This window comes from Nycticebus coucang, chromosome 10, assembly GCF_027406575.1.
Source record: "Nycticebus coucang isolate mNycCou1 chromosome 10, mNycCou1.pri, whole genome shotgun sequence".
NCBI classification, from domain to species: Eukaryota; Metazoa; Chordata; class Mammalia; order Primates; family Lorisidae; genus Nycticebus; species Nycticebus coucang.
This window is the reverse complement of record NC_069789.1, coordinates 6,533,547-6,559,555: the sequence shown is the minus strand read 5'-3', so window position 1 is coordinate 6,559,555 and position 26,009 is coordinate 6,533,547. Positions and strand designations below refer to the sequence as shown.

General features: G+C 45.5%; 1 long non-coding RNA gene and 1 pseudogene across 1 annotated transcript in view; both read right to left on the bottom strand.

Annotated features, from left to right (window-relative positions):
* Nucleotides 1-20,964, bottom strand: part of LOC128597184 (uncharacterized) — a 116,943-nt gene extending 95,979 nt beyond the window's left edge. The window contains exon 1 of the long non-coding RNA XR_008383220.1: nt 20,911-20,964. This is a non-coding gene — a long non-coding RNA (uncharacterized LOC128597184). The remainder of the gene's footprint in view (nt 1-20,910) is intronic.
* Nucleotides 20,965-24,521: 3,557 nt separating this feature from the next.
* On the bottom strand, nt 24,522-24,644 carry LOC128597747 (uncharacterized; annotated as a pseudogene).
* Between the last annotated feature and the right edge of the window lie 1,365 nt (nt 24,645-26,009).

Here is a 26,009-nt window from a genome sequence, read left to right as displayed (position 1 = left end):
CTGCAGGGAAAGGCTGTTTTTGTTAGCTTGAAGCAGCTTAATTTGTTATCCTTGACATTGAGTGCAGTGCCGATTTAAGTTTTGCATTGAGGGTATTGACTTTACAATGAAAAGCCAGACACCAGCCACTGTCTAACAAGGACTGGCACAATCAGAATTTCAGACCCAGAATGATCCAGAGGAGGAAAGTCTTCCAGAAGGCAGACCATCTTGTCCTGGCTCTTTGAAGAATGAGTTGTGTGCCAGTGGCCAAGTCACGTTACCTCTTCAGGCTTCAGTTTTTGCATCTATAAGGACATAGATGTAGAATAACATGACTCCCAAGTAGCTGGGACTACAGGTGCCCGCCACAATGCCCAGCTAGTATTATTATTTTTAGTTGTCATTGTTGTTTAGCTGGCCTGGGCTGAGTACAAACCAGCCAGCCTCAGTGTATGTGGCTGGCACCCTACCCACTGGACTATGGGTGCCGCCCCCTTGAAACATTTTTTATAGACCCTGACAAGTTACCTACCAGAAGCCGTATCGAATCATACTCTGTATCCATTAAAGTGATTTTGGTGTCCGCGATAGGTAAATTCACCCAAGGTGGAAAAAGGCAATTTAGTGACCTTATACTGAACGGTCCAGAGGGTAGCTGTTTTCAGGCAGGGTTAGACACAGGCTCAGAAATGATGTCACCTGTCCCTAGTTTCTCTCTCCTGGTCTTTCAGCTCCACTTCCTCTTTGGTGGCTCCATCTCAGACAAGTATCCCTCAGGTATTACAATAGCGGTGCAACTCTAGGCTTCATCACTTCAGGTTCTAGTTCAGCGAGTCATGTGCACACTTCTGAACCAGTTAGGGTGTCCAGGGCCACAAAGGCTTTTCCTGGCCAAGTTGTAGCTGGGCGTGGAGTTGGCTGCATCAGAATTATGTGGGCTGAGACTGGGCAGGGTGGCTCACCAATTAAAGTTGTTACCCATTTCTGGAAAGTAGGGTCAGTGGGTAGAGTGTGAAATCAATAAAGGTGTGGCTCGGCCCCTGTAGCTCCCAGTGGCGAAGGCGCCAGACACATAACCAGAGCTAGGGAGTTTGAATCCAGCCTGGGCCTGCCAAACAACAATGACAACTATAACCAAAAAATAGGTTGGCATTGTGGCAGATGCTTGTAGTCCCAGCTACTTGGGAGGTTGAGGCAAGAGAATTGTTTGAGCCCAGGAGTTGGAGGTTGCTGTGAGATGTGATGCCATGGCACTCTACCGAGGGCGATAGCTTGGGGCTCTGTCTCAAAAAAAAAAAAATCAATAAAGGTGGATGGAGTACCATGGAAACAGATTTTTTTTTTCATGTAGATTTAGAAGCTTAGTTCCATGTTAAGAATTGGTCTTTAGGGTGGCACCTGTGGCTTAGTGAGTAGGGCGCCGACCCCTTCTACTGAGGGTGGTGGGTTCAAACCTAGCCCCAGGCAAACTGCAACAAAAAATAGCCAGGTGTTGTGGCGGGCGCCTGTGGTCCCAGCTACCGGGGAGGCTGAGGCAAGAGAATCGCCTAAGCCCAGGAGCTGGAGGTTGCTGTGAGCTGTGATGGCACAGCATTCTACCAAGGGCAATAAAGTGAGACTCTGTCTCTACAAAAAAAAAAAAAAGAATTGGTCTTTAGTAAAGTTGGCATAATGGATCAATTAGACGGTATGATTTAAATGACATTCTTTGCACTGCTGATTGGGACTATAATTATATATCACTAAAGTGTTTTTAAGAGTTATCCTTAGATAAGATTAGATTTATAGCTGAAAAAGGAACATAGTCCCTTTAAAAGAAGGAACAGATGTATTAAAGAACAAAAGCATCGTAATGGTTTTGTTAAGGTTGCTATGGAAATGACTGAACACAAATTTTATTTTAAGTCGCTTGAAGTTAGCAATCTGTAGAGAGGAGAGAAGAAGTTGGGAGAAGGCTTTATCATTTTTTATTTTTAAAGAGAGAAAAGGGGATGGGGGAGAAAGGGGGAGAAGATTTAAGTTTAGGGTAAAATATCTTAAAGTTGAGGCACCAAGAGTTTGAACATTTTTAAATCTGGCAGACACCTGTGAGATTATTTAGGCTTTTGAGTCTCAAATTTGAGTGAGAATTACCTGGAAAATTTCTTTCTTTTTTCCTTTTTTTTTTTTTGACAGAGTCTCATTCTGTGCCCTGGAGTCATAGCTCACTGCAACCTCAGACTCCTGGGTTCAAGCAATCCTCTTGCCACAGCCTGCTGAGTAGCTGGGACTACAGGCCTCCACCACCACGCCCTGATCGTTTTTTTCTGTTTTTAGTAGAGACAGGGTCTTGTTCTTGCTCAGGCTGGTCTCCAACTCGAGCTCAAGCAATTCACTGGGATTACAGGCGTGAGCCACTGTATCCCGCCTCTGGAGAGTTTGGGCTGCGTCCAGAGATTCTGATTTGGTAGGTCCAGGCTATACCTTTGCTTTCTAATAAATTCCCCTGTGGTTCTGGATGTTTCTGTCACTGGTGGCTGATGCTGCTGATAGGTGGAGCTCACCTTGAGAGGCACCAATCAAGGCCCCTTCATTTCCCCTCAGTCTATAAATGGAGAAATCGAAACTTGGAGAGGGAAGGGCTGGCTCAAGGCTGCTCTGAGAGTGAGCAGAGCAGCGGGGGCTATAACCGTCTCTCCTGGCTGCCTCCCTGTGCTGCCCTGCCCTGTCCTCTCCTGCCTTCCTTCCTCTTCCTCTCCCCTTGCCTGTGTAGGGATAGTTACAGAGGGAACTTTCTGATTCCCCACATTAGTGATTGCCAAGGTTACAGAGCAGAGCCAGGAAGAACCCAAACCTTCAGACTTCCAGGCTGGTATTTTCCCCTCGTGCCCCAAAGGTTTCTGTTGCTAGAGCACCAAGACGCCAGGGAGATTATGGGGTTTCCCTTTCTGTGGCCCCATCATTTCAAATGTATTTTCTGCAGAAGCCTGCATTATGTGATGGACTGAATCCTGAGCCCCCCAACAGAGGGAGATTTGTCCATAATCATCAAAAGGCTCTCTGGCTTGGGAAAAAAGTAGTTGGAATCAGGGAGGGAAAACTTTTCTTTTACCCTTTTATATTCAGTATCTGGGGGCTTTGAATCAAACTGACAATAGACAGAATAATAGGAGGAAAAAGGCTTATGGTTTTATAAATATTTTATGCACATGGGAGCCCACAAAAAAGAAAGCAAAACTCAAAGAAGTGCTTAGCTAAGCTCCAAGACCCATATACCATTTTAACAAAGAACCAGGGAGGTTGAGCTTCCAGAGATGAAAATACATGGGAGGACTAAAGGAAGATCAAAGCTGATTTCAGTAAGGTCTCTTCATGCAAACTGGTTTTGCTGTCAACTCTCTGTATCCTCTGGCAATGAGCGTTCTTTCTTTCTGGTATGGGGTGCAGGGATGGTCACTCCACAATGAGAAACTTATACCCTGCTTTCAGGTAGATAAGAGAGGGCAGAGAACTCTTCCTGGACCTGTTGGTACTCAATTGCCTTCAGCTCAAACTAATCCTTCTGCCAAAGTGGCGTATCTTGAGGTGGCATATTCTGGACCTCTTCACTGGATGGAGGATCCAGAGACTCATCAATGTCAGGGCTGGTGGAATTTAGGTGTGTGTTGAACAGCTTCGCAGAGTTACAGGGTGAAAGGGAACGGGGGTCTGTCCATCCAGCCTGAGGGAAGCTATGCTTACATGAAGCACTGATTGAAGGAACGGGCAAAATTAAATTTCAAATAAGTCTATTTATTTTTATTAAAGAAAACCATACCTTTAGTTGTGCATGATGTTTTAGTATTTAATGATGCTGCTTGATGACGCATTCCACTTTGGCTTTTAGAAAACATCTACATTAACTATACCCTTGTGTAAAGAATAGTCGTTTTTACCACCAGACACTTAGAGGACTGTTATCTGCCTTACTCTAATTATGGGTAACATAACTAGGAAGAGATGAACAGTTTTGGGAGTGTTGGACTTGCAACGCAAATCCATGCAGTGACAGAGGTGTCATGGTCCTCCTGCCTTAATATATATCTCCTCCCAGCCTGGAGCCCCAGTGCTTGGGTCCAACATTACTCCCTTCCTGAATTATCTGGCAAGATATAAGCACACACAGCTCAGTGCCTGTAGCACAGTGGTTATGGCGCCAGCCACAGGCACTAAGGTTGGCAGGTTTGAACCCAGCCTGGGCCAGCTAAACAACAATGGCAACTGCAACAAAAAATAGCTGGGCATTGTGGCAGGTGCCTGTAGTCCCAGCTACTCAGGAGGCTGAGGCAAGAGAGTTGCTTGAGCCCAAGAGTTTGAAGTTGCTGTGAGCTGTGTTGCCACAGCACTCTACTGAGGGTGACACAGTGAGACTCTGTCTCAAAAAAAAAGATGTAAGCACACACATCACTCTGAAGGAGGTAGTTTATCATATGTCTTCCCTGGTGGGGACTGGGAGCTGCTGCAGAGATGATAAGGGGCCAGGTGGGGATGCCTGGGGCCTGTCACAGGAGCGCAGGAAGTGCAGGGAGACTCTCCTTAGGATTTATAGATTACATTTTTCTCTCCAATTTTGTGAGGTGAGGGATTGTAGTGGGTAGTTGGCCAGGCAAGAGGAGTATTTTCAGACCTTCCAAGAAACCCTGAAATCTCTCTGAAAGGTGACTGCATTTTCCTCCCCTCTTGGCTGTTCTCAGAGAGGGGCTCACGCTTTCCCCAACTTTCTGGTCCTCTCCAGGTCGTCAGCAATCCATTCGGAGGGGCTCTGAGCAGCAAGGCTGGGGCGTGGGGTGCAGGAGAAAGGGCATATCACACACGGTGCCGCAGCTGCTGGGTCCAAGCCCTGTTCTGTTACCAGCTGACTAAGGAGCAAGGTCCTGACATCTCAGAGCCTTGGTTTCCTTAGGTGTAAAGGGGGTATTTATATATCGGGGGGTGTGTGTGTGTGTGTGTGTATCTTGTAGTATGTATGTTAGCGCAGATTAAGCGGGTAATATGGTGGAACCTCCATGGTAGACCACCTCCCTATACTGAACATCTTCTTCAATTGATCTGATTTTCATAGACTGGGCATGCACCTTATAGACTAAGATGTGGCTGTGTATGTTGACCAGCTTGTTACAGTCCTTTGGGTGGTCAACTTACAGAGCTTCTACTGTGTATGTGAAGTACCCAGTATCATCCAATTGAGGCCGTTACAAGATGGGTTTTCAGAAGCTGATACTAAGATGGAGTTTCGGGTGCAAGATGTGTACTAGGGATCAGTTCCTGAGAACAGGCGGCTGAGGAAGCAGGCCTGGGCAGTAGGCCAGCTGGAGCTCTGGCCAGCCCAAGGAGCCCTGTGGGGAGCACCCCCTGCCTGCACTGCGTGGGGGGCCCAGACCGCTGGCCCTTTGTATCCCTGCCTCACTCAGTCACCAGCTGTGGCTGCCCTGGGACAGGCATGTTCTCAGCAAGGCAGCTCCAGCAGCAGAAGCAGACCCTGAGCTGACACTGGGAGCTGTCTGCTGGCCGTGCTCCCGCAGCTGGGCTGCAAGCCCTGCCCTGGAGTGTGGTCTTGTCTATGGAGCTAGCACCCAGCTGACATGGCTCTTCCTTGTCCCCAGAGTCTTTTTTCTTTTTTAACCTCTTCTCTACCTTCTTTCCATTATCCATCTGGCTTCTGCTCTTGCACCCGCTCCCCAGGCCACCCTCGCCAGCACTGCTGAAAGCTGGTGGCTTCTCAGCTTCAGTTGCTCTGTCCTCCGTGCCCTTTTCAGAAGGAAGCATCTGACCCTCTTTTTGTCTCATGCACATAATTTACAAGTTACCCATGACTCCCCTTTTCACTGGTAGAGAAAAGAACACACCAGACGTTATTCTGCAGATGGAAACAGCACAGATGCTGGCGAGCGCACCGTCAGCCTCTGCTCGCCAGCTGGTGTCAGCAATAGAAGAGACGGCATTGGACACACAGCTAACAGATTTCCAAGAACACCATGGGCAGCCACGAAAGCCATTTGGGCTTGTTTCCTTTTCCTCTGTTACCTTTCGGAGAGATAAAGAGGCTGACAAGTCATGAAAGGAAACACGGATTTGACAACATTTGGGAGGAGGTTGGTGTCAGGGGTGCCAGGAAACCAACGTCCAAATGACAGGCAAGGAGGACATGGGAGATTTCTCAGTGCCCATGATGTTTAGAAGCTGCTGTGAAAGCAAATTGAAGGTGAGCAGGCCATGGGAAACCAGACCATGGGCAGGGACCTGAAGCAGCCATGAGAGCCCCAGAGGGGTTTGGAATTGTCTCTGTAATGTGACCAATCACGGCATCATTCCATGGAGGTGCCAGAATGTATAGGTGTCCCAGTCCAGATCCCACTGGGCTTCTGGCATAATTCCAGAGTGGCAGAGAGAGTCACAGTGTGTGCATCCTGTGGACGCATTACAGAGAGCCCCACTGATTCTGTGCACTGCAGTTTCTCTGCTGTGTGAAATCTCCGGTGTCTGGCCTAGAAGCCCATGTTGGGAGCTGGAAAACACCACTGGCTCCCTGCACAGGTGGCAACTACAGATGGCAGCCTCTGGTGGTCTCTTGGGGACTAGCCTCCTTCAGGAGGCCCAGAAGTCCAAGGGAAGTGGGCGCCCCCTCTTAGATCTCACCTTAGCCATTGTACAAAAGTCAATGGCAGGACCCCAACTTAATTCCACGCTGGGGGTTCAACCTGGAATTCTGACGTGCTCTGTGCAGGAGGTGGGTTGCATAGTGTTGTACTGAGCTCTGAATGGATTCCCCCAACAATGCTGTATTACAGGACCCAGGATGCCAGCACCCAGAGATACAATGTCTTGCCCCAGGTCTCACCACTTGTAAATAGCTGGGCAAGTCTGAATTCTGACCTTGTCTGGTTCCATAGACTTTGGGTACATGGAGACTCTGGTTCTGATTTTTCTCACATCAAGAAAATATGGAGATGAAGACATTTAATTTTGTGTATACTAAGTCGGCACTAAATAGCTGGGGCTTTGGAAGGAGCCACGACTCCTCAGATAATGAGCCGCCCCCTAGACTGAGCTGGCCGCTAGCCTGGGTACTGAGCATGGGAAATGTGACCAGTCCAAACTGAGCGTGCTGTGAGTGGGAATTTCAAAGGCTTAGCATGAAAAGAGAAGGGAAGTATCTCATTAGAAATTTTATATTAAAGCCAGATGTGGTGGCTCACACCTGTAATCCTATTACTTGGGAGGCCAAGGCAGGAGGATCACTTGAGCTCAGAAATTGGAACCAGCCTAAGCAAGAGCAGAGACCCCTGTCCCTACTAAAAAAATAGAAAAATTAGCCAGGTGTTGTAGTGGGCACGTGTAGCCCCAGTCAGTCAGGAGGCTGAGGCAGGAGAATCATTTGAACCCAGGGGTTGAGGTAGTTGTGAGCTAGGCTGATGCCATGGCACTCTAGCCTGGGCAACAGAGTAAGATTCTGTCCAACCCCACCCCCCAAAAAACAAAAACCACACTTAAATAATAAAGCAAAGCATAACAAAATTTATATTGACTTATGTTGAAATAATATTTTGGATATATTGGGCGAAATTTATGTTTAAAAATTATAATTAATGTTTATAATACTATAAAATATGCAATTAAAGTTAATTTTACCTGTTTCTTAACATCGTGACTACCAGAAAATGTCAAATATCCCCATGGTTGGCATTGCTCGGTAGCCCTAGATGTCTTTTTCTGTGCTTTGAGCTTCTGTTTATTCATTCTGCCTACCTGTTACCGGTGGGACCTGGGAGGTCATCTGCTCTGAATGTTGAAATTTAAAGGCAGTTCACAAAAGGAGTGTTATTTCACACTCAGGTGAGCACGGCCTCAATGTGGTGCTCAGAGAGGAAGAAGCAGCCAAATGTCAATGAAGGTAGGGCCTAGGGGTCATGCCTCATTCACTCAACAAATATTTATGCAGCATCTTCTTTACGATGGACTATTAACCAGGTTCTGGGACTACGTCTGGGAGCAAGAATTAGTTACAGGCCTTGGGGAGCTGATAGTCTGCCTGGGGCAGTGGACATTGTGATAAACAATTTGAAATGTCAGCTTGACTGTGCCTTGGGGCGCCCAGCATTCGGTCCAATGTTATTCTGGGTGTGTCTGTTGGGGTGTTTTTGGATAAGATTAAAATCTGAATGGGTGGGCTGAGCATGGCCGAGTGCCCTCACCAGTGTGTGGCCCCTGTCCAATCAAAGTCTGCAGAGAACAAAGAACTCAGTGAAGAGGGAACTCTAGTAGCTTGGCTGCTTGGGTTGGGACACGGATCTTCTGCCCTGGGACTGTAACTTACAGCGTCCATTGTCCAAGTTCTCAGGCCTTCAGGTTTGGACCGAAACTACCCCATCAGCTCTCCTGCAGCTTCTGCTTGCCAATTGCAGGTCTTAAGATAGCTCAGCCTCCATAGTTAGGTGAGACCCTTCCTTATAATTCTTTGTCCATCTTTCACTTTGGTATGTATGTGTGTATCTATCATCTGTCTATCTTCTATAAGTTCTGTTTCTCTTGAGAACTCTGACTAATGTAGACATTAAATAATTTATATACTGAGTAATTATATACTTGACTAGGGGTAGGGTTACAGTGTGTGGAGAGGAGATATGGAAACCTCTTAGGGGCTGATCTAGACTAATATCCTCAGCCTTCCACTAGGCTCTGGCCTTTCCCCAAAGAGTCCTGGTCCACTGGGCCATCACCCACAATTTGGCCACTCTCTTGGGTTCATAGGACAAGACTCAGCCAGGTCTAGATGCTAAGTCTGATCCCAAACGGAAAAGACTCTTCTTATGCCTTTACCAGTCTTGACTTCAGACAGGAGAGGCAAGAAAAATGAAATCTGCTCCATTTTTGAAGTTCCCTTCATTTCCCTTTTATTTTTTACATTTATTTTGATAAAATCAATTAATGAAAACAAACATCTTTGAAACCTCTGCCCGGTATTCTGTACACTTGATGTAATTTTGACTGGAAAACTGAAAACATCATCATTCTTTATGTATTTCAATACCATATTTGCAGCTCTGGGAATAGTCTTGCTTTATTGGTGGAGAGCCTGGAGGTGGGAGGGGGGTCACGTGGTGGGAGGAAGCATGTGGGTTTGGATGTGGTGGGAGTAAGCTGGGATTAACTTGCATGTCAATCTGGCTGTCCACTGTCTATGTGACCAAGGGTAAGTCATTCAAAGTCACCTGACCACAACTTCTGTGTCTGTACAGTGGGGGTCCCACCACATATCTGGTGGGCTGTTGGGAAGATTAGCAAGAAAGAATAGATGCATCTAACATGAAATAGATGCCCAGTAGATGGTAGCTATGTTGCTGGACCAAGGAGTCTGGACCAATCAACGGGAGAAGCAGGCGAGAGATGAACAACTTCATTTTAATTTACAGAGAAGTCAGTGATTCAGGACAGCAGCGGGGATAACTTCCCAAAGAACTGTTCTGCCCTCCTTCCCTTTGTTACTTTTTATTTTCACAGTACAAGTCAACATCAGCAATGTTATTATTCGTCATAGTACAAGTCAAAACGATTCCCCCTCATAGGTCACGAAGTTACACAATATCATCCTATCTTAAAGTGCTTATATCTTCAAAGCATTTTTATTCTAGACTAAATTTATAGTTAGTCGACACTCCATGGGGTGCACAGAGTGCTCTGGGTCCTTGACCGGTACCATGAACTTACCTACTTTCATAGATAACTGATTGGCTAAAACCAGCTGCTTATGATGGACTGAAACAACTACTCTTAAGTATTTCATTTCTGGGTGAAGACCATGTTCTAAAACCAAGACGATTGCACATCTCTGTGAATATACTAAAAAAACTGAATTGTGCACAGTAGATAGGCAAATTATAGTAAATAATGTCCACAGTAAATAGGACCAGGACTATTTGGGAAAGGCCAGAGCCTAGTGTGACGTTGAGGATGTTATCTACTGTTGTACTAAGTTCATGGTACCGGTCTATCTTACCAGTTCCCCAACTTATCTATGGCCGTAGCCTTGGAAGTGAATAAACAGTCTCCAGATGGCTGCATCTGGGCTCATCCAGCCTTGTTACGGCCTGACCAGCAGCGTCCTGCATAAAATGGTCCTTCAGGTGAACGGTGGCTGGTAACAGCTATTGCTTTCCTTCTTTTTGTCTTTTGTCCTATGCTGGTCAACTCAACAGAGAGTCCGAATCTGGATACTTAATTAGAACAATGTTCGAGCTGCATACAGCTGCATAACACTACCCCACTCATGAGTGTGAAACAAACACCATGTCATTATTACATGAGTCCTCTGGGTCAGGAGCTTGGACAGAGTCTGTTGGGATGACTTGTTTCTGCTGGACCATGTCTGGGCCTCAACAGGAAGACCTGAGAGATTGGAGAATGGTATCATCTGGGCTTCTTCAGATACATCTGGCTGGGATGACTCAAAGGCTGGTCTCAGCTGGGAACATTGACCAAAGCATCTGTATGTGGCTTCACCATATGATTTGGGCCTTTGACAACAATGCAACTCCTAAGGAGATGCATTCTCCCATCTTAAAGGGGATGTCTGAGAGTGAGCCAGGCAGACGTCGCAAGCCTTCTTTGACCAAGCTTTGGGAGTCATAAAGTGTTCTATCTGTGGCTTCTCTTGCTAAAAGATGAGTTGCTAAGGTCCGCCTAGATTCAAGGTGAGGGGGACTAGACCAGTGGCGCGGTTATGATGCAGAAGAGCAGGTGAGGTGGAAGATGTTGTTCAGGCTGTGTTGGAAAATGCTAAATGTTATTTCTTGATCTTCTTCTCAAAAGGGAACAGTCACATTAATTATGTCATTGCATCTTCAGAGAATAGGATTTTGTAGTGTTGTTGAGATTTGCCCGGGGTTCTACTGTAAGTCAGCAGTGAAGTAGGCTCTAAAATTTCAGGTATTGACTATAGTCAAGAATATAGTGTATTTTTTGTTTTCCCATAATAACATTATTGAGTTAAAATTTATATAACAAATAATTTGCCTATTTGCTGTGCTCAAATCAGTGGTTTTAGTATATTCACAGAGATGTGCAATTGTCTTGGTTTTAGAACATGGTCTTCACCCAGAAATGAAATACTTAAGAGTAGAAGAAACAGCTGAGTTTCAGCTAATCATAAGCAGCTGGTTTTAGCCAATCACAGGCAGCCAAATCATCACACCATGCCCAGATGAGTTATTTCTCTACTTTGCTTCCCCAGGAGTTCAGCTACACAAACTCACTGTTCAAACTGCTGGGCCAAACTCTCTGAACCTCTTCTGGTTCTGAGTGATGCCCTATACATGAATTGTTCTTTGTACAAATAAGCTCTGTTACCTTTAATTTTTCTAAAGTTTTTCTGTTAACAGTAATATGGGGAGAATTATACTTGCTATAAAAATGCTAACACATGCCCTGTTTAGTTGCTAAAAATAAGTTGGATACACATTTCAACTTACCAAACAACTCCAAAAAACAAATGCCCTCATCATTTTCTGGCAGCTATCCTCTGGAAACAGAGGTGAGCTTTTAATTAAAATGATTTAATTCATTATCAAGACATCCCTGGGGATGGCATGGGAGAAGAGTCATGAAAGGCAGGTTTTACTGAAAATGGCATCTGGGAAAATGGAATTGAAATACTCAAATTCTCCCTTCAACTCTAAAAAAATACTGGCTGTGGGAGGGCTTCCTTAGTCATCTCTGGGAGTAACAGTTTGCATTTTATCACTTCTAGTGATGCTATTTAGTGGTGTTATACTTTTCCAAGCTCCTTTCAAGGATTAACGTTATTTGTTGCTCAAACCATTCCCCCGAGGCCAACTTTACTGTGACGGATGAAGGAACAGCACAGACCAGTGGACTTAAGACCCAAACCCTCTATGCACGACCACAGATCTGTAAAGCTGAGTGACCTTAGACGGAAGGCTGCTGCCCACAGCATTCTAGGCCCCAGAGATGGGTGTGTTCTTTGTGTTTTTATTTTTTTTCTAATGGATGAGAAAGCCTCTCTTTTTAGAAATATTTTAAGACGGAAAAATACAAAATCTATTACCAGAACCCCAAAACACTAAAAGTCACTTATTTTCTTGAGTCGCTATGTGAGCCACTGAATGTCAAGGCTGCTAGGCCTGAAAAACTCACTGGTAATGACCCTCCCTGCGCCGCCACTGTTGACTGGCAGGGCCACCCCGGGCGCCGGGCAGGCAGCGCATTCCCAGACCTGTCCGCTAGATGGCAGCGTTGTACAGCCGATGCTTCCTCTCGCGGCTCCAGCGCCACTTTCCCCCTCCCCCCTCCCGGTGCCCGGCGCGGAGGCTCAGGTGCCAGCCCCCTGCACCCCCAGACGCCCGAGGTGAGGTACCACTCCCCGAGGGACTGCGCCTGGCCGGTCACGACAGGTCTGAATGCACAGCAGGGGGGCTGACTCCGACTGCAGTGTTTTTGTGGCTCAGGGCACAGCCGTTGCTTTGGATAATGTCGAGTTTATTTGACTCCCCACCATCCACCGGCCCACTAAGAGGAAGTGCAGGCAAGGATAAACGTCTCCATCCAAGGGGTGCCCTCCCCCGCACCCCCTCCAGGGTGGGCTTTATCTTTGGGAGTCGGATTCGCCCGCGACCCGGGCTCCCCGTGCCCTGTGATGCCGACTGTGGCCGGCAGAGGGCGCCGTCGTCACGCGCTGCGCAGGCGCCACCGGGGCAGGCAGAGGGGCTGGTCCTGCGCCGTCCGCGTCCTACCCTTGACCTTGGGGCCCGCAGCCGCCCGTGGCGGCCTTTCTCTCTTCTTTTGCGGTGCAGGGGACCCCGCTACCCCAGAGACCTCCCTCCCTCGGTCCTCCAGACTCTCCCGCCCGCTGCCTGAAGCCCACCCTTACCTTATTCATCTTTCTAGAATGGGCGTCCCCCCACCCCCCGCCTCCCAGCTCTATCTCGCCGTGGCTAGGGTCTGAGACACCTAGCCCTCTGCCTGTTCCTGTCTATTTTTCTTCCTTTGCATTTAGTCCTCTAAATGTCCCTGGCCCCAGGATTCTCTCTTTCACCTGGTTCTCCTCGCCTCTCTCTCCCAGGTGAGTTTGGTTACATCCGCGGAGCCCAGATCCATCGCCACCCTCCCCGCTGTCGCTGTGTTAACTAGTCCCGCATCCCCGTGACAGCCACTTTTTATCCCCAGTCCAGTTTGTTTTTGAGCTACAGACCCATTGATTCTGCCGGGCTAGTAGGGGCTGCGTGGAAACCATGCTTAGAAGTCGCCGTGGTCTCAGGGCCGTTCGTGGAGGATGTTGGGCGACTGTCTTCTGTCTGACAACACTTTGACTAGCAAGGCTTTACTTCCCACTAGCCCATACTTCTCTCTTAAACCTTCTCCAGACTCAAGAAAATGACCTTACCTTGTGCTTACCTGGCGAGGCAGTCGCTGAACCTCACCACTGCCAGGGAGGGGACCACACCAGGCAGCAAGGCCTGAGCCTTCCTTGCTAGTCTTGGCTGTGGGTGAACCAAGGCAGGAGGCCTGACCCATGGACCCCCTCCCCAAATAGCCGGCATTAGGCTGATTGGAGTCTTCTTTTTGAGGTTTTGGGACTGGAACATTGAAAAGAAGGGCTAGTCAAAATGTGGAGAGATAAGTAGAAAGTCTTGGTCGAGGGGCACCCGAGGGAACCTCCGATGAAGGAGGGCGGTGGACAAGGACAGAGGTAGCAGAGGGCTGGACGGCCCCCCACCCCCACCCCCACCCCCGGAGTGGTGCTGAGTGGCAGCGTCTGTGTCTACGGCGCCCCCCTTCTAACGCTGACAATTTAGTAAGCCAGGCTCCTGTAGGAGACCGCTGAACCCATCAGAGATGTCTCAAAACTAGCGAACCTACAGAGAAGTAGTTGGGGGTCTTTATTTCTTTCATCTTAGGAAGCTTCCAAGGCCTCTCTCAACCCACTGTTTCCCAGGGACATTTGGCTTTGGTACCACGGGGAAGAGATGGGCGACCTTCCAAGAAATACCTGGTCCCATGACTGACATTCTTGCCTCTGAATGAGAGGTTGCTCTGCCTTCAATTGGCAAAACTAAAGAAACTGTCCGTGTGACGGTTTCCAGAATAAGAGTGTGTCCCAAGATGACTTGTTAGACATGGAAGTGGCTGGCAACTTTTAACTTGCAGATTTTCTTGCTAACACAAAATTTCAAAATTCTGTCTCATCAGGGACACTGATACATATTTATGAAAAGGGAAGTTACTGGTGAGAACCGTACCACAGTTACGGGGCATGCTTACCTTTGGGTGGTGGGATTCCAAAGGACTGTTTTCTTTTTCAATTTGTTATGTTTTTCAGATTGTTGAAAATGAGTAAGTATTGCTTTCACAATTAGAATTGTTGATCTTGCCAATACATTCACTTAAAAAAAAAATCCCCCAGTCCTTTGAATGAATACCAGATGGGGATTCTGTGTGAATTCTTGCCAGATGGAGATTCTGTGTTTTTCTTTCTTTTTCTTGATTTTTTCTTAATGAGGCCCAGGCAAGGTTCAAACTTGCCATACCTCTGGTCTGCAGGGCCAGAGCTCTAACCACTGACCTATGGCACCTAGCTACCAGATGAGGATTCTGTGTGAAAAATTCTGTGCAGATTTTTGCCACTGTTTTAGACTTATATCCCAGTTATGCCAAATGATGAGCCTGACCTCAGCAGACAGATCTGGACATTCCCTAGTGCCAGACAGAGGCCAGTGTGTCTGTGACGTAAGAATTCCGTATCACTACACAGAAGGAGGTTTGGAATTAACCTTTGCATTGGGCTGTGAGTTCAAAGTCCTCCAACAAGGATGCTGATCATGGCTACCCCCTCCTAAAGTTGTGCAGAGGGCCCCCAAGACCACCCCTGGGTTTGATGGTACATTAGAGAGATTCATAGAACTGGACTAGATAGACTAGTTCTGTGAATCTCTTGAAGACTAGAAAGATCCATAGAACTCAGAAAGGCTATTATTATACTTACACTTATGGTTTACACAGCAAAAGACATAGATGAAATTCAATAAAAGATTCAGTCATAAAAAAAGATGGAGACTTTATATCCTTTGTATTTACGTGGATGGAGGTGAAGCACATTCTTCTTAGCAAAGTTTTGCAAGAATGGAAAAGCAAGAATCCAATGTTCTCAATACTAATGTGAAACTGGTAGATACCCTGCTTCCCCGAAAATGAGACATCCTCCGAAAATAAGACCTACTTACGGGAAAGATAAGACGTCCCCTGAAAATAAGACCTAGCGCATCTTTGGGAGCAAAACTTAATATAAGACACTGTCTTATTTTCGGGGAAACAGGGTAGACAACTACACACCCACAGGAGAGAAAAACACACTTGACTTCAGATGGGGGGAGGGAGGAGACGGGAAGGGGGAACAGGAGGAGCGAGGAGGACAGGTGAGCACTCACCTGCGGCGCACAATGTAAGTGTGTATAAAGCACAACACCAGACCAAGGGCTCAGCTACAACTTGAACTTCACCTAAGAAATGCAAACGATGCAACCTAATCATTTGTACCCTCACATTCATCCAAAATTTAAAAAAATCAACAAAGGAAAAGTTGTATAGGAAGGTTTGCCTACACTTTTTATCTCACGGCATGCTCGAACCTATAGTTAAGCTTCTTGGAACACTTAAATGATGTTGATCAGAAAAAAAAGAGTAAAGATAATAATATGCTTAGTGGGCTTTGAACTTCTTTCAAACATGATTAAATTAATGATCTTTAAAATTTTTCATGGCATGCCTAAGCTCTTCTCAGGGTATACTGGATGAAAATTATTGGTGTAGAGGGTGGAATCTGAGAGGCCCGAGCTCACAGTTGTCTCTACCCAGTGGGGCCACATAAATGGCACTTAAGCATCCCAGGACCTATGTGACAACATGTAGGAAGTACCGTTAACATGAGCCGCGGTGTCCAGGGCTTTCTAAGGGTCAGTCACATGACTTCCTTGAGTAGCTAAAGCTTCAGCCTACCCAGAGGTCAAAGTGGGGCCCCAGGAGAACAAAAACAGGCATCCATTGCACTTGACTTTGTTGCATAAACTGTTGTGGCTGCGGTGCACAAAGACACTGATCTCGGGGAGGATATCCCAAGGGCCTACCCCCCAGGAGCTGGTCAAGGGCCAATTGTCCTTCTAGAATGTGGGGGGCAGGAATACCCCGAGCCTGCTGAGTTAACCCTTTTCTGCACGGGATGTCTGGCCCCACAGTCTTGGGCCTTGCTCCCTCTGTCTATTCTTTCTCTTGGGAACTTGGGAGTTCACTGTTTTTTCAGCCTTCTCCATAATGTGGGGCCTGGGGTAGGGGCACATTATCCATGCCTGGTGGTTTGTACACTTGTGGACACATGAGGCCTCCATGCAGGACTTGGGATTAGCCTGACATGCTCATGGCCAGTATTTTGTACCCGTGAGGCTGTGTTCCTGCTCCAGTCTCCCTAAGAGTCTTCCTGAGACCCCTGGGGATGGGTTGCATTGGCCGCGTGGCTGCTCTGGAGACACTTCCCTGTCCACACAGCCCTGGTCCAGCCCCGTTCGCTCAGCAGACCTTGGGAAGAATGTCACCACCCTGCAGAGAAGCAAGCAAGTGAAAGAAGTCTGGGGATTTGGGGTGATCAGAGGTTTAAGTGAAAGAAGAGAGAGGGGCCATCATGAAGCTGTAGGCCGCATGACAGCTGGGGACAGGGACCACTTTGGTGTCCAACAAAGCTGGATTTGAATCCCTGCTTAGTTTTTTCCTAGCTCTGCGTCCTTGAGCAAATTGTTTGCTCTCTGAGTTTTAAGTTTTTCATCTGTACAATGGAAATATTAAAATGGGCAATGGTTATCATTAGAAATATTGTATGCTGGCTGGGCGCGGTAGCTCACACCTGTAGCCCTAGCCCTCTGGAAGGCTGAGGTGGGTGGATCACCTGAGCTAAGGAGAACAAGACCAGCCTTAGAAAGAGTGGGGTCCTATCTCTACTTAAAAAAAAGAAAAGAACAAAAAGAAAGAAAAATTAGCTGGCAGTAATTTGTGGCGGTAATACCTACCGTCCCAGTTACTTGGGAGGCCAAGGCAGAGGGATGGCTTGAACCCAGGAGTTTGAGGTTGCTGTGAACTAGGCTGACACCACCATGACACTCTAACCCTGGCAACAGAATGAGGCTCTGCCTCAAAAGCAAACAAACAAAAATGTATGCAAAGTGGCTAGACCAGTGTCTGCCGTGTGATAGACTGTGATGAATCGTAGTTACTGCTAGTGTTAGTGGTTACTGCTAAGATTATTTAGCTGTATCAATAGAGCAACTGTTTCTAGGTCAAAAAAAGTCATTGACAAGTTCTCAGCTTCATCTGGGGAAGCAAGTTCACTTCCAGGAACTCCCCTCTGCGGTGGGGTGCAAAGGACGGTGGTCAGGAAGGCAAAGATTCTGGAAAACGTCAAATGAAGGGAATGGAAGATTGAGCTGGAGAAAGAGAAAGCTTAGCTTGAGCTGCCTTTAAATATTTGATTGGTTAACATGTAGAAGTGGAATTAGACCCAAAGGATAAAACTAGACCCAATGGGGAAAGCTTAGGAGGCCCCAGAGCCTGGGAGAAACAACTCCAGGCTTCTGATGATTAAAGACACCGGTAACAGACTCGGCAGCCTCTGAAGTGTGCCGGCCCTGGAATGACACCTTGGAAGAAGTGAGATCGGTGAAGGGGCAGGGAAGATTTCTGCTTTGCATGGCATCCTGGCTGAGATGAACTCCAAAGTTCCTTCGTCCTGAGTGGGTGTCTTGCTCATTTTTCTTGTTAAGATCCTGTAGGAGGCACTACTCATAAAAGCTCCTTGGTATTAAAATACCATTATAACCATGAAGGATCTGCAAACACCCACAGAATGTAAAAAGTGGAGGTCTTTTCTCCTATACCTACTTATCTCTCCAGAATGAAATTTTAACTTGGTTCGGGAGACAGTGTTCCAGCAAGCACTTTAGAATGATTAAAGTCTTCGGATCCATCTGGACGCATTCATTTTAACTATTCCATTTCCCAAGAATATCATCTCATTACTTTTTCAGTGACCCAATATTTTCAGCACAAGTGAATGAGTCCAGAAAGTCATCTCAGCCATTGATTTTTGGTAACCTTCTGATCTGTTCTGAATCTCTTTCCTTTTAATTTCCATTTATGTCCTCCTGTCTCGTTGTCTGTTCCAAGCTGAAAATAGTAACTTGGCTTGACCTTATTATCTACCACTTAAGATTTTATAGTCTTTGGTTAAATCTCATCTTAATAAGCGTTCCTAGTCTGTGGATTGTAGTTTTTTCTTTTTCTTTTTGTAAAGCCTGCTCTTTGCAGCTCACATCTGTTACCACACAATCAACTTTACTGCCTTTCTCTGAGTTTGCCAAAATCTCGCTTCATCTTTTTGATAAAAGCTGGTTCAATGATAGCTTAGTAAGATTTATCTGTTAGCTTAGAAGTGAAGAGCGCCCCCCTCTTTAGCCTTGAGCTGCCTCCCAGTTCTGTTTGTGAATATCCCCCAAATTCTATTTATTTATATATTATTTTTTTTGGTTTTTATTAAATCATAACTGTGTACATTGATGCTTTTATGGGGTTCAGTGTACCGATCTGATGTACAATGTGAAATGCTTACACCGAACTGACTGGCACCTCCATCACAATTATACTCATTTCTTAATAGTTTTGAAACGGACCATTGCATCATGCACATTAGGTGAGGTCCTCCAAATACCCTCCCTCTCCTCTTCCCCCTCTCTCCTCTTCCCTTCTACTTTCTGGACTACACTTAAGTTTTACCATTCATATGAGTGTGTAGGTGATTATATACTGATTTCATAGTAGTATTGAGTACAGTGGAGACTTTTTTCCCCATTCTTGAGATACTTTACTAGGAAGAATATGTTTCAGCTCCATCCAGGTGAACATAAAAGATGTGAGTCTCCGTCTTTTTTATGGCTGCATAGTATTCCATGATGTACATATACCACAATTTGTAATCCATTCATGGGTTGATGGGCACTTGGACTGTTTCCATGTCTTGGCAATTATGAACTGGGCTGCAATAAACATTCTGCTGCCAATGTCTTTGTTGTAAAATAACTTTGGATCATCTGGGCTCTGCCACCCTGGCTAAAGTGCCATGGCGTCATCATAGCTCACAGCAACCTCAAACTCTTGGGCTCAGGTGATCCCTTTGCCTCAGCCTCCCAAGTAGGAGGGAGGCTACTATTTACATGGGATTTATCACGCCACTTGATAGGGCAACAGACGAAATGGTGATAATGAAATCTTGATGTGGCTGAATTTACCAGCTTCTTTCTTAGGAGTCGCTGGGACTATGGGCACCCACCACAACACCCAGCTAGTTTTTCTGTTTTTAGTAGAGATAGGGTCTCGCTCTTGCTCAGGATGGTTTTTGAACCCCTGAGCTCAAGCTATCTATTTGCCTCGTCCTCCTGTAGTGTTAGGACTACAGGCATGAGCCACCACGCCAGGCCTCTTTGGAGGAAATTTTGACATGAGGGAGAGACTGGGCAGCAGGAGAAATCTGGGTTTTTTCTCAAACAGTATTTTTTTAGGCAATATTATTTATTTTTATTTTTTGCAGTTTTTGGCCGGGGCTGGGTTTGAACTCGCCACCTCTGGTATATGGGGCCGGAGCCCCACTCCTTTGAGCCACAGGTGCCACCCTTTAGGCAATATTTATAGAATGCCTGAGTGTGATGGGCAGTAGAATATTGAAAATAATATGAAAAAAAAGACAAAAGTTAACCTTAGGGACCTGCTATTCAGGAATGCAGTGCAAACTTCAGATTTTTGCAAAGGAGAGTAGCTGGGTGGCCTGAAGCAGTTTTCATACTCACAAGTGGGGAAAAGAGAGATGGAAAGTGGTGGAGAAGAGTAATAGCATTCCAGCTCCCCTGGATGCTTTTCTTTTTCACTGAGGAATTGGGTTTCTTTAGATTTTCAATTATCTTTCCAGAGTGTCTTTGCCTGGCTGGGCATTACTCAAAACCCATCCAGCTCCCGGAGGGCTGGGCAGCCTTCTGATGCATGTCCACGGGACCTGCCTTTGTTGGCAAATCCAATTTCAGAGGAGGCAGCAAATCAACAGGAAAGGAAAAGCATCCCCTTTACTGACGGTTAAGGTCCTCTTCTTTGTTCTCTGAGCCACCAAGTGGTTTTCCTGGACCCAGGTCACATCCCACCACCTCGGTAGAGCCTTCTCTGCTCACACGGATGGACTTGGGCTTTGCTCAGCTGCAGTGCAATGAACCTGAATTCTCCAGAGCTCCCCTGCGAGGCTCACCATGCTCCAGCTGACATTGCAGCCTTTGTCCTTTTCTGTTTAGGATGGAAGATTGGCCATGATCATATCACCATCATCGCCCTCAAGTAGACAGAGAAAGGTTATCAGGTCAAGGTGCTGAGGGTATCCTAAAGCCCAACACTGGACTCTGCCTTCAGTCAAAGGCTTACAATCTCAGCCCATCTTTCTCCAATAGGTTTGCTGGTATTATCTGAGAACTATGAATTCTGTGAGAATTTTTAAAACTTGTATTTTTCTTTCAATAATAATTTTATCAGTTATAAATGTGTGAATTATGTTTTACAAAAATAATTTGCTATCGAGATGCATTTTTAGACTGTAAGACTTTCTTTCACTTTTTTTCCTATGGAGACAGAGTCTCAATGATTTGCTCAGGCTAGAGTGCTGTAGTGTCATAGCTCACAGCAACTTCAAACTCCTGGGCTCAAGTGATCCTCCTGCCTCGGCCTCCTCAGTAGCTGGAACTACAGGCACTTGCTACAACACTCAGATAGTTTTTCTATTTTTAGTTGAGGCTCAGACTGGTCTTGAACTCTTGAGCTCAAGCAATCCACCAACTTTGATCTCCCAGAGTGCTAGGATTACAGGCATGAGCCACTGCGCCTGGCCAAAACTTTTTCTTTTTAATGACTGTATTATTCAAACTGGAGTTTTGTAGACAGTGTTTTGGTGTGGAGACTATTTCTTTCTCCAAAAGAAATCCTGATATTACTCAGGTCTGAGAGACATGGGTTTAGCTGGTTTTATGCAATCATTAACGAATTCATCCTTCAATAAACATTATTTATGCCTCTTTGTCACATGTCAGGCTCCATTCTAGACTCCAGAAACCTCACTGGTGTAGCAACTCACCACTCACCTTTTGAAGGTGTAGAAAAACATACCCTGGGATTTCAAAACCAAACCAAACCAAAGAATTACTTGTATTCAAACTTGGTGTTTTCAAGCCAGCTGCAAGTGCTTTGTGAATTTCAACCTCCTGCTAATTTCAGTGGGAGGGATCAGGGCCCAGGGAAGGTCTTGACTATCTCTAGCAGAAATGTGTTCTCACTGCGTAGCAGAAGATTTTTCATAAGAGCTAATTCTGGATTTGTTTACATTGCCACTGACCTCGAATTTCACATTTCACAAACTCCCGTGGGGCTGAGGAGTTCCTCCCTGGGACTCTTCCCTGCTTAGCAGGAATTCAAGGGCAGAGGATGTGTCCTGTGTGTAAAGAACAATCGATCACAAATCTAAAGACCTGACCAGGTGCACTTTGGGTTTGTGCCTGTAATCCTAGCACTCTGGGAGACCAAGGTGGATGTAATGCTTGAGTTCAGGATTTTGACACCAGCCTGAGCAAGAGGAAGACCCTGTATCTACCAAAAATAGAAAAACTAGGTGGGCATTGTGGTGCATGGCTGTAGTCCCAGCTATTTGGGAGGCTGGGGGAGGAGGATAGCTTGAACCCTGAAGTTTGAGGTTGCTGTGAGCTGTGATGCCATGGTTCTTTAGCATGGGGCAACAGAGACCCTGTTTCAGCAAACAAACAAACAAACAGAAAAACAAGCTGAGGGCCTTATTTCTCATTCTAACACTGAGCACTAAATAAACACCAGAGTAGAGACATAACCTGGGCCCTTTTTAAACACACAGCTAATATGGATAGCCATTAAAGTAGCACATTTGCAAGCCCATCACCTCCTGGAACAGTTCTTATTAAAAACATTTAACCATCCCGCATCTCTTTGCAATGTGTTCAGCAAGAAATACTCCATGGTGCTTGAATATGTCAGGGTCACTACCACCTTGGAGTGGTAGGTAGGATGCACTTTGATTTAAAGGGAGATGTTTCCTTTTAAATATTTTTACAGATTGTTGTGGATCTAAGATCACCCAATACAGTGGGACAGATTTTTCTGATTCTGACCATCACATCCAGTAGTACAAGTTTTTGTTCCCAAGTAGTCAAGGCCTGGAGGCAGATCTCCGCTGGCACCTACAACACACTGAGTTGGGTATCGTAGGAGACAGAGCGCGGTCCTATCAGCAGCCTGCAATGTTCTCCAGGGCAAGCTTGCTCTCTGTGGAGCAAGACCCATCAGGCCCTCTGTGGGCATGGGATGCCTTCAATTCATTCAGCAAACGCTTATTGGGGGTCTACTTTGTACCTGACACCACGCTGGATGCCAGGAATACGGAGTCAAATAAGACACAGTCTTCACCTTACAGATGCTTATAGCCCAGGTGTGGCTACAGACAAGGACAGATACAACTACAGGTCAGAGCTGTAAGGATGATGATGAGGAAAAGGCAAGACTCCTGACCCAGTTTTTGAGGGTTAGAAAAGCCTTGTTGAGCATTTTTTCATATGTCTGTAGGCCGTGCACCTGTCTTCTTCAGGGAAGTTTCTCTTCAAATCCCTTGCCCACACTGAGATGGGATCACTTGTTCTTTTCTTGCTAATATGTTTGAGTTCTCTGTGGATTTTGGTTGTTAAACCTTTGTCAGAGACATAACCTGGAAATATTTTCTCCCATTCTGAGGGCTGTCTGCTTGCTTTACATACTGTGTTCTTGGCTGTGCAGAAGCTTTTTAGTTTGATCAGCTCATTATCCTAATCATCAGAGAAATGAAAATCAAAACCACTTTGAGATATCATCTAACTCCAATAAGGTAAGCCCACATCACAAAATCCCCAAACCAGAGATGTTGGCGTGGATGTGGAGAAAAGGGAACACTTCTGCTGGTGGGAATGCAAACTAATACGTTCCTTTTGGAAAGATGTTTGGAGAACACTTAAGGATCTAAAATAGACCTGCCATTCGATCCTTCAATTCCTCTACTAGGTATGTACCCAGAAGATCAAAAACCACTTTATAACAAAGATATTTGCACCAGAATGTTTATTGCAGCCCAATAATTACTAAGTCACGGAAGAAGCCTAAGTGCCCATCGACACATGAATGGATTAATAAATTGTGGAATAAACCATGGAATGTTATGCAGCCTTAAAGGAAGATGGGGACTTTAACTCTTTCATGTTTACATGGATGGAGCTAGAACATATTCTTCTTACCAAAGTATCTCAAGAATGAAAGAAAAAGTATCCAGTGTACTCAGCCCTACTATGAAACCAATTTATAAACACCCACATTTCATACGAATGCTATAACCCACCTACAGCCCAAGATGAAGGGGAAAGAGGAGGGGTAAGGGAGGGGCAAGGATGGGAAGGCAGGGTGATTGGTGGGATCACACCTACGGTGCATCTTACAAGGGTACATGTGAAATCTACTAAGTGTAGAATATAAATGTCTTAACACAATAACTAAGAAAATGCGGTGAAGGCTATGTTAACCAGTTTGATGAAAGTATTTCAAATTGTATATAAAATCAGCACACCATACCCCATAATTGCATTAATGTACACAGCTACTATTTAATAAAAAAAATATGGCCAAAAAAAAAAAAAAAGCCTTGTTGTAGGGTGGGTGCTCAAACTGCTTATCCTGGAGGATGGATAGGAGTTACCAGGTAAGTGGATGTTACACTGTACAAGTCCCAAGGTGTGAGTAGCATGGAACTTGGAAACTACACGTTTCAGGAATGGCTGATCCTAGAGTACAAGGTAATATAATGGGAAATGAGAAGGGAGAAGTGAATTTCCTTGACTATGTTGCCTCCTATTTATTTTTCCCTGGCCTCCTTTCCCAGCAAGTGTGGGGTGAGTGTGTGTGTGTGTATGTATTTAAAAAAAAAAAAAAACAACTGCAGTTGGCTTTTCAACTCAAATGTTTAGTTTGCGTTGTAGAAGGCTAGTTAGCAGACTGTGATGGTCTCTTTGCTTGCCCCAAGTCAGGGTGGAGAAACATCGCATGTGAAGCTTGTTATCACATAGGCTATGATCTGGTATTTGCCAAGCTTCCAAATGCTCAGAAGTTTTGGTTTGGAAGAAAACGATATGAGGGACTGTCAGTATACAAACAGAAGGAAGTTCACCAGAGGGATGCGAGGAGCAATTCTCACAATGTGCCTCATGTGAATGTAAGCCATCTGAATGTGAAGTGTGTAACTCATGGGACCTACAGAAGCCAAAACTGTGGTCCTGTGAATAAAAGATGACTGCTGGTGGGGCACTGTGGCTCATGTCCATAACCCTAGCACTCTGGGAGACCAAGGCAGGTGGAGCGCTTGAGCTCAGGGGTTGGACACCAGCCTGAGCAAGAGCAAGACCCTGTTTCTACTAAAAATAGAAAAACTAATAATACTATACTTGATCTTAGCCAAAAGGCCGAGAAGCGATTTTACAAGGGTACATGTGAAATTTACTAAGTGTAGAATATAAATGTCTTAACACAATAACTAAGAAAATGCTGTGAACGGGCAGTGCCTGTGGCTCAAGGAGTAGGGCGCTGGTCCATATGCTGGAGGTGGCGGGTTCAAACCCAGCCCCAGCCAAAAAAAAAAAAAAAAAAGCCAAAAAAAAAAAGAAAATGCTGTGAAGGCTATGTTAACCAGTTTGATGAAAATATTTCAAATTATGTATAAAACCAGCACATTGTACCCCATGATTGCATTAATGTACACAGCTATGATTTAATAAAAAAAAAAAATAGAAAAACTAGCTAGGCAAGGTGGTAGGCACCTGTAGTCCCTAGTCCCAGCTACTTGGGAAGTTGATGTTAAGGATCACTTGAGCCCATGATTTTGAAGTTAGTGTGAGCTATGATGCTGCAGCATTCTATCCAGGGTGACAGAGTGCAACTGTCTCAAAAAAAAAAAAAAGAAAAAAGAAAAAGAGGATGACTGTTACGTGACAGCACAGATTGTCAAATCAAGATAGCCGATATCATTAAGGAAAAGAATAATATGAAATCTTGGCATAGCAGTTAAAACATTCAAAGGATGCTGCAACAGTGAAGATGTTGGTTCAGATACTATGACAAAGAAGAAAGTAATGGTGGATTTAATAAAATAGAAGAGTATTTATTTCTCCCATAGAAATCTGATGTGGGAGGTGGCCCATGATAGCAGGCAGCTCTGCTTCATGAGGCTGTGCAGGGCTCAGAAACCCTTTATTTTGTTTATCCACCATCCTTTAGGGCAAAGATGATCACTAACACCATGTCCAACTTCCAGTTTGAAGGAAAGTAGAAGGGAAAGTAGGACCAACAGTTCCCTTGTAAGGGAATGGCCTGAAGATTGCCACATGGCAAGTAATTGGCTGCTTGGCCAAATCTAGCAGGAATGAAGGCTGGACACGTAGTCACTCATTGGTCAGGTGGGTTGGCTAGAGTTTGGCGTGCAATTTCTAAGAGAAGAGGGGGTAAAGAGTGGGTGCTAATTGTTCTCTTCCATAGATGTTTATCTCCATCACGTTATCTGGTCTTGTCAACAACTTTAACAGAAAAAAGGCAGAGATTATTCATTATCCTTTTTCCAGATGAGGCAACAGAGATGGCAAGATCAAGGGACTTGGAGAATAATCCAAAATGGCGGCCGAGTAACAGCTTCCCTGCAACAGGGCACGGTGAGTCCAGGCATCTCTGGCTGGTGGGATCTGCCTATAATCATCCCTTTGAGGATACAGGGAGTCAGCAAGAGACTTCTGGACCCCAAGAGGAGGACAAAAACAGTGGAAAACGAGCAAGTTGTTGCATGTGTTCGA